This window comes from Triticum aestivum, chromosome 5A (genome assembly GCF_018294505.1).
Source record: "Triticum aestivum cultivar Chinese Spring chromosome 5A, IWGSC CS RefSeq v2.1, whole genome shotgun sequence".
NCBI classification, from domain to species: Eukaryota; Viridiplantae; Streptophyta; class Magnoliopsida; order Poales; family Poaceae; genus Triticum; species Triticum aestivum.
In genome coordinates, this window is record NC_057806.1 from 242,990,766 (window position 1) to 243,010,190 (window position 19,425).

The window sequence follows — 19,425 nt, forward strand, 5'->3', positions numbered from 1 at the left end:
CTAAATCTCGCACACGCGTGAGGCAACAACACATCATAGCCGACCTTGTTTTTTTCCTTGCCTTTTCCCTTTGGGCCAATTTCTCCCACTAAGGCCCATACCAATCGATGGTCATCTTCCTCTCATCGTTAACGAACAGGAACAGAGAGAAACAGCCATGGCGTGCCAGATCCCCACCCCCACCCCCCCCCTTCCCTCCTTTCCCTCGCCCTAAAACCGCTCTGAACGGACCCCCACTCCGCCCTGACTCTTTCTATTCCGTTACCCACAATAAACCTCGCCCTAATGAACATTACCACACCAGAAACGGCTGCTATTGATGCCTTAACATTGAAGATGCGCCGCTCCGCTTCGGCTCTCTGCTATGGTATAAAAGGGGGGCCCGAGGAACCTCTATTCGCCCTGCATCTCCCAGTCCATGAACCCCTCTCCAACGCCCTTCGATTCCCGAGCAATTGCTCGTCGGAGTCGAGGCCGCCGTCTTCTTCCATTGAAGCTCACGACCTCTCTAGTGAGACCCTTGCTCTCAAACTCCTTACCTGGACGAGTTGTTCCCGTGCGAATTTTTCTGAAAATTTGTTTTCCGCAAGCATCAAGCCAGAGCACGACCTCCGCGAAGAACGCAACTGACCGGAGCTCCATGCAACTCCGGCGATATCTCCACGACACTCGAGGAAGGAGACGAGCACCTATCTGTGTCCCTCGCGACCGCCTCGTCGACCTCTACACTGTCCAACCGTTCAATGACGCCGGGGGTTTTCTTCTCGAACTCCGGCAAAACTCCAGCGAACTCTCACGGTGAGCACCCAGCCATTTTTTTCCTCAAGCGTGTTCTTATATGAAGAGGTATCAACCAATCAGAAGTGGCCACATGGCAGCTCAATGATAATCCCGTAATTTAATTTTCGGAAAAATATTCAAACTTTAGAAATTCGTATCTCCCAAATCGTATGTCCGATTTCGGCAAATAAGATATCCCTGGGTAGGTGCAGACCTCTAGTTTATTATAAAAATTTCAAATCTCACTTTTGCGCAAATTAAAATTTAGTTTTGATTTAAATACGAATTTGAGTAATTTTGCTATATCTTTTATTCTGTAAACCATATAAAATGTTTTATATATGGAAGTTGAACCTTAAGACCTAACCTTTCCGTTGGAACTGATGGATGAATTTTTCCAACATATTTTAGATGATGTTTTATCATCAACACCTTAATTTGACCTTCTTGGATCATCATTTAATAATTTAGTTGAAATAAAATTTGACTATAGGGTAAAACTCTTAGATTGATCCCTAGGGAACCTCTCTGGACATTTGATATCACCAAAAAAAAAACTTTGAAGTTACAAGATTAAGGATTTAATCCTTTTATCTTGAAACTTATGCCACGCCAGTGTTATTTAACAATAATCTCATGATAGATTTGTTGATAGATTTGTTGTAAGAACTTGTCTCACAACCCATCTTCTATATCAAACCAAGATCTTCACTTAGTATCATTTCCAACCCTAGAATATTACTATGTCATATTTTCTTCCAAGACCACGCCTGATTCTATATCAACCCTAACCGTGCCCTAGAAATTATGATAATGGCAATCAAATAATTTGTGTTGTTATTTGGATTTTCATTTGGATGTTATTTGTGTGTTGAATGCTTGCTTGAATCATTGTTATGTGAATGTGGATATGCCGAGTGTCTTACTTGAGTTATTTATCGCGTTAGATTGCGACGAGTGCGAAGGTGAATTCTATGAGGAGGTAGAACCTTGTGACTACGAAACCGAAGGCAAGTTGCAAATTGATCATGCTTCGACCTATATTTTCATACTATGCATAACTCTTTAAATTTTAATACTATGCATGTTTTATAAAAGTTTTGCAAAGTATTATATTTATCTAGAGCCATAGGTTCAAGACTCACCATTTTCCATGCTTGCACAAAATGGGTGGGATGAAAACCAAACTTGTTTTCAACTTTAAACTTGCTCTCTTTGGAGCAAAGTTTGAGAAAATCTTTTTAAAACAAAATTATATATTGTTTTACTTCTATTCCCTGGGTGGGATGGTATGACGGGAGCGTCTACAAGTGATTGCGCCCATCGGGGTCTTGCAGCGAATGCGCCCGACTGGGGTCTTGCACACAGGTTTTGGTGGGGATTACCGTCCACGGGAATGAGATCTTCCAAGTATAGTTCGATGTAGCTTCCAGTACGGCCACATGCTACTATGGGCTCTGGCTTAGCTTAGTACTAACGGGAAACCCTTACCTCAGGACCGCCATCGGAGAGGAGCTTTCATTTCCTAAGTTGCAGGCGGCTTGGTCGGGTATAGGGGGTTGTTACGGAAAGGCTTCGTCGCAATGTCCTCCTAGTCGTACACCCAAGTGTGTAACGATAAACGGGGTTGGTTGTGTCATGTGGGGAACGTGTACGACCTCTGTAGAGAGTTTAACCTAATCGATTAGCCGTGCCCCCGGTTATGGGAAAATTGAGCAACTGAAGACTTGGACTGAAGAAGAATCTCCCCTCTCTTTTCTAAAAATCTATTTAAGGGTTAAAGTTGAGGAATGAGCACAGTGAATGTGTTTCACTTCAACCTTATGTATGTTTTAAACTATTTTAGAGAATGAGCACTAGTGTGTATATCCAAGTGTCTCGCTCCTACTTTTATACTAAAAAAACTATTTATTTCAAAGAAGTTTTACAAAATTTAGTATTGTAGAAAATTGGCTTTATGCAAAGGAACCCTCCACCAATATTTACCCTGCATATATAATCTGTTATACTCTCCTTTGCAACTTGCGAGTACATTCCACGTACTCATCTGCACCTGTCATGTGCAGATCTCGACAGATTAAGAGACGATAGGGTTATGGTCTACACTCAACGAGCCCAGTGGCATTGATGGAGCCTAACTTAGCGACTACGTATAATTCCGCTGTATTATCTGCCAGCTTGAGCTGTGCCTAAGGTATGATTTATATATATCTGGATCTACTGTTGTAGTAGAATGATGTATGTCTTACTGATATTTATTTTTGTTACTGTGTGTGCTAGCTATGATCCAGGGATAGCACAGTAAGCACAGAGACTTGGATTTTACCAAATCCGGGTCGTTACACTAATACTCTGTAAAGCTTCTCGGTCATTCCTTCTGTAATGTAGTGCAAACAATGACTGCTTCTTTCTGCAAAGTGGAACGACCAACAAGACCCTGTAATGCAGCAGTTTGCCTTGGACACATTGGCTCCTTTTGTGCAGCTGAACTAAAATCGAAGTCGGAATAAAACCAAGCTTTAATTTTGATATCCCTGTAAGCAACAAAAGGTATAAGGGAAACAATTACTGAGAAATAACGGTTGATGACTTGTACTTCCAGAAGAAAAACATCTACTGATCTACCTTATCTTAATGGGAAACAAAGCAGGAGAGTAGCAATTCTCAATCAGTGTGATTCATTCATATTAACTGAGACATTATCTTAACAATGCCTTGTTTCAAGATGTATAAAGAACGAAAAAGCAGAAAAGTATCATTCCTAAAACATTGCGACTGATTCATTTTAACAGAGATATTATCTTAACAATACCTTGGTTAAACATGTCGAAAGAACTACAAAGAAGGATAGTACCATTTGTAAAACATTGTAAGTCTGTAACTGATATATAATAACAGAGACATTATCTGAACAATACATTTCTTAAACATGTACTCCGACCGATCCCTAACAGAAATGGTACTCTTGCCGATCCCTAACAAGTGTTTGCAGTTTTGAACTAAGATTCAGATCCAAGGTAGAGTGGGCGCAACAAGAATATGGCTTCCATCTACTTATAAAGAGGGTGATGCAGAGTTTGTTGTAACAAAGCAACAAGCATCATGTCTGGGTTGGTTCCATTTTTGTTCACTACTTAATGGGAAAAGACAGCAATACAATAGCTTCAATTCAACATTTATTTAAAACAGTACCAATACAAGTAGCACAACATCTCAAAGCACACTGCACAATCATGTGGATGAAGGCCTGTACTGACCTTTCATGAGACCGACAACGATAAAATACGAATCTGCCAACACGAATAGGAAATCCAATCTCATTTTGTGTAGTTGCACTGAAACATGCAGCCACAAAAATGGTAATCCCGCCAATCCCTTACAAGTGTTGCAGTTTTGAAATAAGATTCAGTAGTTAATTCTAAGAGTGGCATCAATTACTGGCTTATAAAGGGGGTGATGCTGAATTTGTTGTAACAAAGCAAGAAGCATCATGTCTGGGTTGGTCCCATTTTTGTTCACTACTTAATGGGAAAAGGCAGCAATACTATAGCTTCAATTCATCATTTATTTAAAACAGTACCAATACAAGTAGCACAACATCTGAAAACACACTACACGATCATGTGGATGAAGGCAAGTACCAACCTGTCATGACGCACACAAGATCACGTACGAATCTGCCAACACGAATAGGAAATCCAATCTCGTTTTGTGCAGTTGCACTGAAATCAAGCAAAGTGTTTCGCATAGCGAAGCAAAATGTCACAATAGCAACAAGTTGAATAGATATCCCTGTATAAACAGAGGCAAAAAAGGAATCAATTACTGGCTAATAAAGGAGAATGAAACATGCGGCCACAAAAATGGTAATCCTGCCAATCCCTAACAAGTGTTGCAGTTTTGAAATAAGATTCAGTAGTTAATTCTGAGAGTGGCATCAATTACTGGCTTATAAAGGGGGTGATGCTGAATTTGTTGTAACAAAGCAACAAGCATCATGTCTGGGTTGGTCCCATTTTTGTTCACTACTTAATGGAAAAAGACAGCAATACAATAGCTTCAATTCATCATTTATTTAAAACAGTACCAATACAAGTAGCACAACATCTCAAAGTACACTGCACAATCATGTGGATGAAGGCCTGTACTGACCTTTCATGAGACGATCAACATAAAATACGAATCTACCAACACGAATAGGAAATCCAATGAAGTTTAGTGCAGTTGCACTGAAATCAAGCAAAGTTGCCGATGTGACATTTAAGTTTTTTATAGCAACAAGTTGAATAGATATCCCTGTTTCAAGAGGCAAAAAAGAAAATAATTACTGGCCAATAAAGGAGGATGAAACATGCGGCCACAAAAAGAAGCATCTACCTTATCTTGATGGAAAACAAAGTATAGGATAGTAGCATTTCTAAAACGGTTGCATTGATTCATATTAACAGAGAAATTCTTTTAAAACAGATCAGTAGTTAATTCTGAGATTAACAACAGCAAAATAGCTGCATGGGACATGCCAGCACCATGTGCGTCCACACGTATAAATGGGTGATGCAGAGTATGTAGCCAAGCAGCATATATGCGCTGGTCCCATATTTGTTCTCTTTGAACCTTCTTCCTATGTGAGGGCAGCAAATCTAGTCATGCACAAACTACCCGACCCCCCAGTTTCTTTCCCTTTTCAACAAAGAGATCGGTTCCTTAGAGATGTGTGTACTGGGTTACCCCCTTTTTCCCTTTTCGACCTACAAAGCGGCTGGATAGCCAGTCTATACTACTTTCTGCCCCTCCTTTCCTCATTGAACCATGTCCTAGATTCTTGCTCCAGCCCACCGCACCCTTCTTTCCTCTTTGAACCAAGACCTAGATTCGACTACAGATCGAAAAAGATCCACATGCAGCTCGAGCAACGACGGTTTCAAAGAAACGTATACCTTAGGGTCGTCGGGATGTGGCAAGGCGTGCGGCGGGAGGCCGGATCTGCCCACACTACGTACGACAGTGAGGAAGAAGGGGTCAGTGGCCCTCCTGCACAGGCTTTGGGTGAAAGAGAACAGCGCAGCCGGCAGTGGATTTCCTCCCTCGCCGAAGGCGATAGAGTGAACGCTGCACCTCCTCCCCTTCCCGGTGCGACAGGATACGGACACCTCCTTCACCAGCTGTGAGGGGGGAGAGAGAGACAAGAGGCCAACGCAGCCTTTTTTAGATCTGGTGAAGAGAGGGTGAGAGACTATGAATATAGCAAACCCTAGCAAATGAACGCTGAGCCTCCAGCGTGTAACATATATGTAGTGCGGCGAGCGTGTGGAGAGTGCATACCCTAGCGAACAAGCGCTGAGGCTCCCGCTTATATATATACTACTGTAGTACGGACTGAGCTCTGGTGCCTTCACTGCACCTGCTTTTGGCTGTATGACAAGTGAGCCAGCCACATTTTGGGCCCACCTATCGTAAAACCCTAGCGAAAATTGCACCAACGTGAAAGACGACTGCGTCTCCAACGCAACCAAGGTGAACTAACGAAGGATATCATCTTTGTGCGTAACAAGCAAAGAGCACTGATGGAAGACAACTTGTTTTTCATCGAAAATCGACCAGCTTCACCAGCTGACGCAACCATGAGCATCGAAAGGTCATCATGGTGATGCATCATCCATTTGGCATCAAGTTTGGGTGAGGCACCTAAGAAGTTCGCCAAATCCTCACTGTGGCATGTTTCTTCTCAGTAATCAAGCTCGAGGAAGGAAGAACCACGTGGCAGAGGACAGTGAGGCGGAACAACAATGGCCATCCAATTTTGTGCAGTTCCACTAAAATTGAGGAAGACATGCCCGGGTATGGAGACACACATCGTTGTTTCCAAAAATATAAAAAAGGGTTAGCAATGACATCTCAATTGTCAATAAGAATTAATGAAAAGTACACCAACAAAAAGAAGCATCATAATTATCTTGATGGGAACTAAACCAGGATACCCGAGAAAAAAAGCATTTCTCCACTTAACCAGTGATAGTACTACCACCATATGGACAATGACCGCACAACCACCATGTACTTTTTGTCAAAACAACATGTATACCTCCACCGAGGCATAAATCAGGACAACTTTTTGAGTGGCATTTCCTCTATAATAGTACTAGTAGGTGATGTTGTACCAGCCGACGAACCCTAGCTACTATGCATGGGGAGCTGGGGAGTAGTTGCATTGAAGAAAACCCGCACGCAGTGACCTGGGGAGCTGGACAAGTACAAGAAGTTATACCTCAGGTGGGCGAGATGTCATTTAGGCGGGCGGGCGGGATCTGCCCACACGACGGCAGCTAACAAGGGCGTGGAGGATCTTCGTCCGCGCCAGCGCCGGCTCCGAGAGCGGACACTGTCATCTTGTTTTTCGTCGACAGCGACAACGTCAACACTACACCTCCTCACTTCCCGCAGCGGACGGGATTCGGCCGGATCTGTGACACCAGTGAGGAGAGAGATAGAGTGGACACTGTCATCTTGTTTTGATATGGAGAGGGTGAGAGAGCGAGACGCGAGAAACTCTATCAAACAAGAGGCTATAATGGAGTAAAAAATCTCTCCATAGCAGTGGTTTTAAATAGAATACGCGCGTTCCCAGAAAAAAGAAACGAAAACTGGCGGACAATTTTTTAAGGGTCTGTCTAGGACACATCTAGATGTGACATAGTTATGTCACATATAAGTTGATGTCCACTCTGTTTGTGGTCTTTTCCTAGTTTTTTGGTTTCTTGTTGCTACATTATATACTTGTGGGAGCTTTAATGTGATATCCTTAAATAACATCTAGATGTGAATTAGACAAACTGATTTTCTAACGTACCAAGAAAGAAAACTCGATCAAAAACACACCCCCGCTTCCAGGTCGCGAGAGTCATCGTGCACACACACATAGACATAGACATGCATATCCGTGTTTACGTAAAATTCCATTTCCATTTCCATCTCCATCTCCAATCATATTTGTCCAACTGGCACATTATTTACGCAGCAATATTAACATACAACATCTCTTGTTTGCGCACGTCCGGACCGCTGCCACGGCCGGTCCTGACCAACCCGAACCCTCTTCATCACCCGCGCGTGCTTCCCGCTAGAAACGGTCAGTGCCACATTCATGCCCGGACAGAGCGGACGCGACCTCTCACTGGCGCCAGCATTGAAGCGGCGCGCCGGCCGAGAGAGCGTCGCCCGCACCGCTACTGGGTGCACGCGGCTGCTCCGCGTTCAAAGGTTGCAATAGCCGGCTACAACATGCGCGATTTCTTCCAGTAGTAAGTTCTTGGGAGTCCGTGCTACAGCTAGCTGTCCTCCCCCAACTCATCAATCTCTTCCAGTAGTGCTAGTACTCCACGGCGCGATCCATCGACAAGCAGGCGGGAAAGTTATGGTATACTACTCTGTTTGCGGTTAGTGGCATGCCGAGCGACCGTGTGGGGTCGAGCCGTGGAGGAGGGTGAGACACGAACACGACAGACGTGATTTAAACGTTGGTTTGCTCGATGGCGCGATCCAACGAAACAAAACGTTGGTTTCTCTCCGTTTCCATTTTTTCTCCAGAAAAACGGAAACTTTTCCACTTCATTTTCATTCCTATTCCAAGGTTGCCCTGTTACAACATTCCATCAAATACAAAGGAAAACTAACACGCATGCTGATGCATCTCAATGATTCACAGATCATAGCCAATATTTACTTCACAACTAAAGAAAAAAGTTGTGAGAGCGTATACGATAGGAAAACTACTGATGGGGTCACTACGACTTAAACCCTAAACCCTAAACATGATTTAATTTCCTGGCCAGGTAGAACCTGTCGAAGGAAAGACGGCTAGCACCCTCGGATCATACGATGCTTTTGTGCAGTTCCACTAAAATCGACCTGAGCATCCCTGATGACAAAGATATTGAAGAAGTGTGATTAGAATAATAGTACTGGCACTAGTTCATGAGACATAAACTCATCACAAGTAGAAGACGGTAGAAATAGAGAAAGATCGACATGGAGATGGAGCTACGGCAGTGGAGCAAGCCGTCTCCAAAAGGAAGATGGACTACCTGGGACGTCGGGCTGTAGCTAGAAGGGCGGTTGAGACGCGGCATCGGCCCATACCGCGGTGACCCCCGATTGGGACGCACCGACTGTGGGTTTTCTCCCTCGCTGATGTCGACCGCGTCTACGCAGAACATTGTTCCCTTCCCCCAGCTGCGGGATCAGGCCCGTTGTTCTATGCTTGTGAAGAGAGCAACCTAAGCAAGCAGGCTTATAGCTTAGGCTCCTGCTAGTGTATATATAGTGGTTTTCTTTTTCTCTCCATATCAACCATTTATATTGCGTACGTGTCATTCAAGAGTGAAATGATGGTTGCTTCTTCCGACTAACTTACTGTGTGATTTGACTGCTCCTTAGTGGCCCCTACACGTACCCCCCTACGTGTATGCAACAGTCACACGTACACATGGACGCAAAAACGCGCGCGATGCCCTAATGCATGCATGTCCGAGCACACGACGGAACACACACGGTCACGCTCAAGTGCTCAACCTACACGTGCATGCACACACATACTCAGTCAGGGTGAGCTATTGACCGTATGAACACCGGAATATATATATATATATATATATATATATATATATATATATATATATATATATATATTGAGCGCAATGAGCGTATTATGAAGTCCACTGTCCGTATTTTTACAAATATATATTGACAGACAGTGTATTTATCTCATTTGAAATTAAGCCATATTAACCGGAGAGGAGGCAACATGGACTAGCATTACTTTGTTGTGTCCCGTCAACTTGCCGAACGAGGAGAAGGTTGCAGGACGGGAGAAGCTTGCACGCGGTGGCTCGCAGGACAAGGAGAAACTTTTGACTAATGCAAGCTCTACCTTGCTCAGGCGGTGGACGTGCAACAGTTAATTCGGTGTCAGATTGCCAGAAGCATACACTATACTACTAGTGCTATAATTGTTCGACTTCCTGAACAGCCAAGCGCAAAGTTTACCATAGTACTACTACTATAGTCCATAAAGGTACGTACTATACTAGTACTAGGAACCGGATGGAGGAGCGTTTGCACTCTTATTATAATTTTAAAATGTGATAAAGCAATCTTCAACACATTTGGTTCTCTTCGAGGGTTCTCGCATGTGATAATGGAAGTTGATTGCATGGAACACTCGCCACAATTCTCGCTTAATTCTGGCTCATATCCTGTTACAAATAGTAGCGCTCAGTAATATTTCCTCTTTTTTGTTATTTAGCATGTAAACAGGTCAGCAAACCTTGCGGTGCATCTTCGTGCAAACCGTGCTTGCTGCACTTTGAATGTGGCCGAGAGCTGGCTTGATGAAACACCTCGCTTCCTACTTCTTTTTTGCGGGGTACCTCGCTTCTCTAGTGACCAGTGTCTTGACTGATCATCCTAAGAATGCTTATATATGAATAAAGCTCTCTCATTTACCCGCAAAAAAGATTAAGCCATATTAATCGGAAAGGAGGGAGTATGGACTAGCACTACTTTTTGGTGTGTCCCGTCAACTCGCAGAACGAGGAGAAGCTTGCAGGACAAGGTGAAGCTTGCTTACGCCTTTTGACTAATGCAACCTACCCTCGGTGGACATGCATCAGTCCATTCGGTGTCAGATTGTCAGAGGCATACACTATAGTACCCAACATGCAGAGTACCATCATTGTTCCACTTCACGAAGGGGCGAAGAGCCAAGCACAGTAGTACGCGTACTTGGTTTTGCACCTTCATACTACTCCACCCTTCGTCACAGTTTACAGGGCGCTGAAAGTGCAACTATCCCTGGGTGGTTTTGGTAATTCCTAACAACATATAGCTCATTGAGCTAACATTATTCCAAGATTAATATTTCAGGAAAAGCTCAATGAATGGCATGGCATGGATGAGGAAAGTGGATCCCTCAAAATTCTAAGGACAAAAAGTTTGGCTCAAGCTTCAAGATCAAGACTCTACATTTTATATTTTAGTGATCCAAGATCACATTGAGTCTATAGGAAAAGCCAATACTATCAAGCAGGGATGAGGTGTTGCTTAATGGCTTGCTTGCTCAAAGTGCCTAGTGATATGCTCCCAAATCCTCAACTACCTTCCCACATCCACATATGACCTAAACCAAAAGTCAAACCCGGCCCCATCGATTCTTTCTATCCGGCGCCACCGAGTTTCAAATGTCCTAGCCACTGCCACAAACCCTAGGCAAATCGATCTCACCGATAGGGATATCGGTCTCACCGAGATGGGATTGTAATCTCTCTGTTTCCCTTCGTAATGTTTCGTTCTTACCGAGATGAGCGATCGGTCCCACCGATATTGCAATGTAAACTCTCTGTTTCCCTTTTGTAACATTTTGGTCTCACCGAGATGAGCGAATCGGTCCCACCGAGTTTACCTGACCAACTCTCTGGTTAGCTTATTACCAAAATCGGTCCCACCGAGTTTGTGTAATCAATCACACCGAGATTACGTTATGCCCTAACCCTAACCATATCGGTCCTACCGAGTTGCATCTCAGTCCCACCGAAAATCCTAACGGTCACTAGGTTTGCTGAATTGGTCCGACCGAGTTTAACCATTTGGTCCCACCGAGTTTGGCAAATTATGTGTAATGGTTAGATTTTGTGTGGAGGCTATATATACCCCTCCACCCACTCTTCATTCATGGAGAGAGCCATCAGAACATACCTACACTTCCAATACACATTTTCTGAGAGAGAACCACCTACACTTGTGTTGAGGTCAAGATATTCCATTCCAACCATATGAATCTTGATCTCTGGCCTTCCCCAAGTTGCTTTCTACTCAAATATTCTTTCCACCAAATCCAAATCCTGTGAGAGAGAGTTGAGTGTTGGGGAGACTATCATTTGAAGCACAAGAGCAAGGAGTTCATCATCAACACACCATTTGTTACTTCTTGGAGAGTGGTGTCTCCTAGATTGGCTAGGTATCACTTGGGAGCCTCCGACAAGATTGTGGAGTTGAACCAAGGAGTTTGTAAGGGCAAGGAGATCGCCTACTTCGTGAAGATCTACCGCTAGTGAGGCAAGTCCTTCGTGGGCGACGGCCATGATGGAATAGACAAGGTTGCTTCTTCGTGGACCCTTCGTGGGTGGAGCCCTCCGTGGACTCGCGCAACCATTACCCTCCGTGGGTTGAAGTCTCCATCAACGTGGATGTACGATAGCACCACCTATCAAAACCACGACAAAAACATCCGTGTCTCCAATTGCGTTTGAATCCTCCAAACCCTTCCCTTTACATTCTTGCAAGTTGCATGCTTTACTTTCCGCTGCTCATATACTCTTTTGCATGCTTGCTTGAATTGTGTGGAGATTGCTTGACTTGTGCTAAGATAGCTAAAATCTGCCAAGAACTAAAATTGGGAAAAGGCTAGATTTTTATTTGGTCAAGTAGTCTAATCACCCCCTCTAGACATACTTTCGATCCTACAAGTGGTATCAGAGCTTTGGTCTCCATTTGCTTTGATTTCCATAGCTTTTGGCGGTCATAGCCTTGGTTTCACAACCTAGGAGAGTATGCCGTCTAGCGAGGGAAATTATCACCGTAGAGGTCCTTACTTTGATGGCACTAATTTTGCTAGTTGGAAGCATAAGATGAAAATGCATATTCTTGGACATAACCCTGCCGTTTGGGCTATTGTGTGTATTGGCTTGCAAGGTAAATTCTTTGACGGGAAAGAACCGAACAGTGAAGCCACCGCGGAAGAGTTGAAAATGCTGCAATACAACGCTCAAGCTTGTGATATCCTCTTCAACGGATTGTGCCCCGAAGAATTCAACAAAATCAGCCGTCTTGAGAATGCAAAGGAAATTTAGGATACTTTGATTGATATGCACGAAGGTACCGACTCCGTCAAGGAATCCAAATTGGATGTGCTTCAAAGTCAACTTGACAAGTTCAAAATGAAGGATGGTGAAGGTGTTGCTGAAATGTACTCTAGGCTTGCTCTTATCACAAATGAGATTGCCGGCTTAGGGAGTGAAGAGATGACCGATAGATTCATCATCAAGAAGATCCTAAGAGCCTTGGATGGAAAATATGATACCGTGTGCACATTGATCCAAATGATGCCAAATTACAAAGATCTCAAGCCAACGGAAGTCATCGGAAGAATTGTTGCTCATGAGATGTCACTCAAGGATAAAGAGGAACTTCACAACAAATCAAGTGGTGCTTACAAAGCCTCATGTGAAGCCCCCACATCATCGAGTGAGAAACAAACCTTCAATGAAGAATTGAGCTTAATGGTGAAGAACTTCAACAAGTTCTATAAGAGTAGAAGCAAAGAGAGAAGCTCCAAGTCAAGGTCCTACAATGACAAAAGATCTTCTAGTCGAGAGCAAAATTGCTACAATTGTGGAAGGCCCGGACACTATTCCAATGAGTGTACGGCCCCTACAAGAGAAGAGAAGATTCTCCCAAGAGAAGAAGTAGAAGAGAAGAATCACCATCTAGAGAAAGAAGGAGTAGAGATGATCGTTATGAACGAAGACCCTCACGAAGAAGCAAGGATTCGGAAAGAAAGGACAAGTCATCAAGGAGCTACACAAAACGAAGACATCAAGCTCATGTTGGTGAATGGGTATCCGGCTCCGACTCCGACAACCACTCCGAGAGAAGCTATCACTCCGACTCCAAATATACTCAAGATGAAGGTGTTGCCGGTCTAGCACTTGTGACAACCAACTCCTACGACATATTTGACTCACCAAATGAAGGAGTTGGAACATGCTTCATGGCTAAAGGCCCAAAGGTATCACACCCCGAGTATGTTGATTTCAATAGTGATGAAGATGACTTGTTAGGTGATGATGATTTACTTGTTGACAACTCTAGTGATGAATACTATGATGAAACATCAATTAATCATGCTAATCAAGATAAAACGAATGACAATGATAAGGATAAGATTGAGTCTCTAACTAAAGAACTAAACACTCTTAAGTTAGCTCATGAAACTATCTTAGGAGATCATCGAGAACTTTTAAGGACTCATGAGAAATTGAGCTTTGAAAAGCTCAACCTTGAGCAAGAGCATGAGTTCTTAAAAGCAATCAATGATGATCTTCGTAAGAAAAGTTCTTCTTACATTGCCAAGCGTTTACTCTTATCCACTTACATGCCTCAAGTCAAGTCTAGTAACAAGAACAAGAAAGATTCTTCCTCTAGTAGTAACAATAATCATGCTAAATCCAATTTTGTTGCTTGTAGTAGTTCTCTTGATTCCACTAATGATTCTCTTAGCCAAGTTACACTTGAGCAAGAAAATAGCTTATTGAAGGGAATTATAGAGAAAGGTGTTTATAAGAGCCTTGCCGGAAGTAAGCAATTTGAGGAAATTGTACGCAAGCAAGGAAGGCACCGGAAGAATCAAGGTGTTGGTTTTGAACGAAAGTTCAATGCCAATGGAGTTGAGTGGGAAGAAGATCAATACCCCAAGACAAAGTTAGTTCCTCAACAAGAGAAGTATGATCCTACTTCTTTCAAAGGGACACAAGCTCAAGATGATCTTCCACCACAAGACCACAAGCAAAAAGGCAAGGACAAGCTTCAAGAAGAAATTGATGCATTTGAAGAAGCTCCTAAGGCCTTGGTCAAGTGGGTTCCCAAGACTACTTCAAGTTCCACTTCATCAAGTACAACTACAACACCGAGGATTCCCATCAAGATGGTGTGGATCCCGAAGAAGAAGAACTAGAGAGTTCTTGAGGGTGACTCCGCCAACATACTTCACTCTTATCATCTTGGCAAGAACAAGTGCAATCAACTTCCACATCTTGCACTAGTTCAAGGAGTCACAAACCCTCTTGTTGGTAAGACAAGGGACAAGGTAACCTAAAAGCTTTCATAGACATCATCTTGTGTGTGCATCACTTTATGTCTACGGATATCCTTGTTTGTTCCTTGTGGGACTAACCCGTGTAGGTATTGAAAGTGCAAGTCACTCCAATGGATAGCTCCAAATGATCTACATCAACATTGAGCATCCACATCTTCAACATCTACATGAAGTCATCATCGACAAAACCCAAGGTTAGTTCATCCCTCTTAGGGGGGATCTCACATCTAGGGGGAGCTTTACTCTAAGAATTGAGCTAAAGCAACTCTAATGGTGTGAACACAACAATGCTTTATGTAAAAGTGGTAACCCCACTTGTGCTTAAACGATGAGTATGACCTATGATCAAATGTTCTCATTTGACTCCTAAGTCAATATACTCATATATAGATGACATAGTCATCGCCAATTGTTTGATAGATGCTAGAATTGGTAGTGCATGCTTTGCCACATATTTCAATTGCCATTTTATTGTGTGAGCATGTTGATGGCATATTTTACTCATTCGAGGACATCCACTTGTTGTTTTGATTGATTGTTTTTCCTTTCTTTTGCCAAGTGGATGGACAAGAATGCCTAAGAACCCTCTCTAGCTATCTATGCTTTTCTTGTCTCAAACTGTATTCATGCTACATCACAAAATTTGATGAAGTCAGATTCGAACCACTCTGTGTGAGGAGCACTCGGAGTCCCCGATTCGTCATAGACTTAAACTTCCAAAACTTCTTTGTGCTTTTCGGTCTGACCGATTCCTCCATTTCGGTCATACCGAGATCACTAAGTCGATCTAGGTTTTCAATCTCGGTGCAACCGATTTGAACCTTTCGGTCACACCGAGTTTTAGTAACTGCTTGCAGTTATGATTCTCGGTGCCACCGAGTTGTTCCACTCGGTCACACCAACAGGGTCGGGCTATATATACTCACGGGCAAAATTTTGGAAATTTCTCTGAAACCCCTTCGCCCGCGCATAGCTCGCTCTATCTCCTGGGTCTCCAGATCGTCCTCCTCGTCGCCAGCCGCCTCCTGTCACTGGTCTCCGCCACCATCAACGGAATTCTTCCCCGTCGTTGCCGCCGTAGCGAGTTCATCGCCGAACTAGGGTATGGACTCGATCACAGTGCTATCCCCGTCTGATTCCTAGCACATTGTGTTCATTATGATTCTTACCACCATTGAAACGCTTTTATCCAGTCAAAACACTCCATAGATTAGAGTTGAATTGAAAATTTAGGGTTAGGTTTCCGCCGAAACCATCTTGGACCATCCAAGTTGTGGAACTCGGTACCACCGATTCGGCTCAGGCCATTGAACATGTAATTTTCGGTCTGACCGAGAATTGCAAATCGGTGTGACCGAGTTTAGGACTTTGTGAAACCCTAGCAGTCTCGGTGCCACCAAACTGTGACTCCGTCTGACCGAGTTCACTAGTTTAGGTTCCAACAGCTGCTTCGGTATCACCAAGTTTACAAAACGGTTGATCCGAAATGCTTTCTGTGGAAAACTAAAACTAAGTTTTTGACTCATTCTTTTGCAAAAACCTCTGCATTTTGTGATGCTCATCCACTCTATCTCATCTATATCTATTCACAGGGTCTGTTGTCAGTGTTTGCAATATGTCTGATCAGAGTGACAGCCAGAACATGTCAGAGGAGCAGGTTCACATGAGTAAGGGCACTAGTTCCTCTAGAAGTTCAGATGATGGTAGCAGGAGCACTCCCAGCAACTTGCCCAAAGCTGCCACCAGAATAAGGAAGAAGAAGATGACTTGGATGTCTATGCCAAGGAGAAGATGGATCACAACTCTATGGAAAACATGTACAAGGAGATTCCTGAAGATGATCTTGAGACTCACTAGTTTGGGTCAGTAAAACACGTGCTGTCAGGGCTGCCTACAACCAATTGGATCCTTAGGCACACTCTCTTTCCCAAGTCTGGTGATCACAGAATGATCAGAGGCCATGCAATTAACTTGCTACATATATTTGATGTGCCACAGAAGTTCAAGGTCATGAGCCTTATAGTTGAGACTATCAAGAGGACTGCAGCAGACCAGAAAAGAAGTTGTGGATATGCCCCACAAATCCAGGAGTTGATAAACTCAAAGATGGGCACATGCACATACCTGTTGGATAAGGAACACTTGCCTATCTACCCAGACTTCGAGGACAATCAAGTTGTGATGAATGAGAATGAACCATCATCAGTACAAGCTCAAGAGAATTAGGAGAAAGCAAAGAAAGAGAAGGCTGCCAAGATGCCAACTCAAGAGGAGGCATCTGAGTACTTTTTGAAAAGCAAGCAGGACCAACTTGGTTATTTGATAGCATCAACTCTGAGGATTGAGAAGGGGTTGGCCACCCTAACTCAAAACCAGGAGAGCCTGGAAAGAATCATGGAACAAAAATTCTATGATTTAGATGTCAAATTAACTGAGATTCAGTCAGTCGTGGAGCAGCTACAGGATGACATGCAGGAGAGGAAGGGCAGAACAACCACTGATGCATTTGCGAGAGTTCCTAGAGCTCAGAGGTCAACTGCAGTACCAGTACCAGACACCAGAGCCACTTCATCTGCACCAGCTACAGCTTCAGTGCCACCAGCTCCAGCACCTACCCTAGCAGCTCCATCTACTTCGACTGAAGCCTTCATTCTTGGAGTTCTCCGGACACCACCACCTGAAGACCAAGCCTGAGAGACGTTTTAGTGCTATGCATTTTCTATGAACTTTTTGGTAACTTGTTGCCAAAGGGGGAGAAAAATGTATAGATCATAGGCTTCGAGAGAGAGAGAGTTTGCTTTTGTTCTCTCTTGTCGTCTTGGTTGAACTTTATTTGTCTTTTGATTGCTTGAGATACTATGCTATTATCTGTGAGACATTGATGATCATGTGGTTGATCATAAGCTACACTTATGCTTGTTAGATGATATTATCTTACTTCCTTATATGATCATTCACTTTGCTTGGTGATGAGTGCATGTATTTAATTCTTATCATTTTGAGCGCTCCACCAAGATGTATGTGACATGGAAGAGTAACCCATGATCCTAACTCATTGTGCATTTGCAGTCCAAAGCAAATCTTAAGATATGCACAAATTTAGGGGGAGCTCTTGCTTCTCACATACTTCTCAAAGCGACAATATCTTTCACTCTTATTATCATTTGTCGAAGCTTTGATCTATATATTGTCATCAATTACCAAAAAGGGGGAGTGTCTGTGGGAACGACACCTATGGGATCACAACAATCCCTACTACGGTTGCGGGGCGTGGGGTCGTGAGAAGAGCGGATCAAACAGATAGCACACGGTTCGTTTATCCAGGTTCGGGCCGCGAGGATGCGTAAAACCCTACTCTTGCTTTGGTGGATTGTATATCTGTGTTCTTGAGCTAGCTATGGGGCGTGAGGAGCTCCAAAAAGCCAAATCCTCCTCCTAGTCGCCTCGGGCCTCCTTTTATAGGAAAGGGGTTGCCACAGTGGCACACAGGAGGTGGAAAGGGTACGGTGATGTGAGGTTATCCCTTGCATTACATGACAAGGCGCATTTAATGCGTCTTGCCCAGGTGTCCTTGCTTTATCAGGGATGGGGGAGAGCCCTGTCTCGTCCGTCGCCGCTCCCTCTCATGTCGACACGCGCCCTGGCCAGTGGCGCCCGCGGTGCCATGTAGGCAGGCAAGCAGCTGAGGTGGTGCAGTGGTGGGTCTCCACGAAGATCCGCATGCCGCCACGCAGGTGCCAGCCCAGCTGGTTGGGTCGGCAGCTGCATGCGAACGGCGGTGGAGGTTTGACTGGCGTGGGCCTGATGGTGGCCCTATGGGTGTTCTTGGCAAGGGCCTTGCCGAGGCCCCGGCAAGGGTCTTGCCGTGGCGCCTGCTGTCATCCCCGGCAAGGCTCTTGCCGAGGGCCTTGTGGTCCTCCCTGGCTGGGATCCCGCCAAGGATCATCATCTTCTAAAGGGTGTATCTGATCTTGAATGCCTTCACAAAGATCTGCATGCCACCACAGGGATGTCTACCGAATCCTTGCCCCTTGGGGGTAGTGGACTCAAGGGTGACTTACTCCGTAGGTGTGGGGCGAGCTGCCACGGCAAGGGTCTTGCCGCGTTTGCTAAAACCGCCTCCCGGCAAGGATCTTGCCGGGGGGAGTCCGCTTCGTCTCCTTTGCTCTTTGTGCGCTTGGTCTTGGCGTCGTTCTTCTTCTCTCGAGCTTCGGCCTTACCTTGGCTCACCTCCCTTGCCTTGCTCAGTGTGGTGGTGCCCGTGGCTCAGACTGCCCGTGCACAGTTATAGGGGTACAAAAAGTGTACCCCTCTTTTTGTACACCGACAGGAGCCCCCGGGCCTGGGCCACACGTAAGCGCAATCGCGTCGTTGGGCTAGGCCCAAAAATGGTGCGGGGGCAGGCGGGGCGGTTTTTACCGCGGTAAGTTTCTTCGCGCGCTATGCTTCCCACGCTTCCCGCGCATGGCGCGGCGTGGGGAGGCGTGTGTGACGTGGGTGGCATGCGTGGGGTTGCTTCCTGCGGGCATGCGTCACATCACAGTTAATGTGAAAGGAGGCGGCCCGTTGTTTTCCCCCATAAGAAAGGAATAACCGCGGGCGCGCTGCTCACTTTCTCCTCTTTCCTCGTGCCTTTTCAAATCTCAGAGCCGCCGTTTCCTCTCTTCCTTCCTTCCTAAGCTTCCGCCGTCGCCCGCCGTCGTTGCTTCGCCATCCCC

The 19,425-nt window shown here is 44.6% G+C and overlaps 1 long non-coding RNA gene across 1 annotated transcript; it reads left to right on the forward strand.

The window, feature by feature from the left end:
• Positions 1-198: 198 nt before the first annotated feature.
• On the forward strand, positions 199-3,310 carry LOC123106788 (uncharacterized). The gene is made up of 4 exons (XR_006451490.1): positions 199-511; positions 591-798; positions 1,728-2,974; positions 3,061-3,310. It is a non-coding gene; the product is annotated as an uncharacterized lncRNA (long non-coding RNA).
• The last annotated feature ends 16,115 nt before the right edge of the window (positions 3,311-19,425 follow it).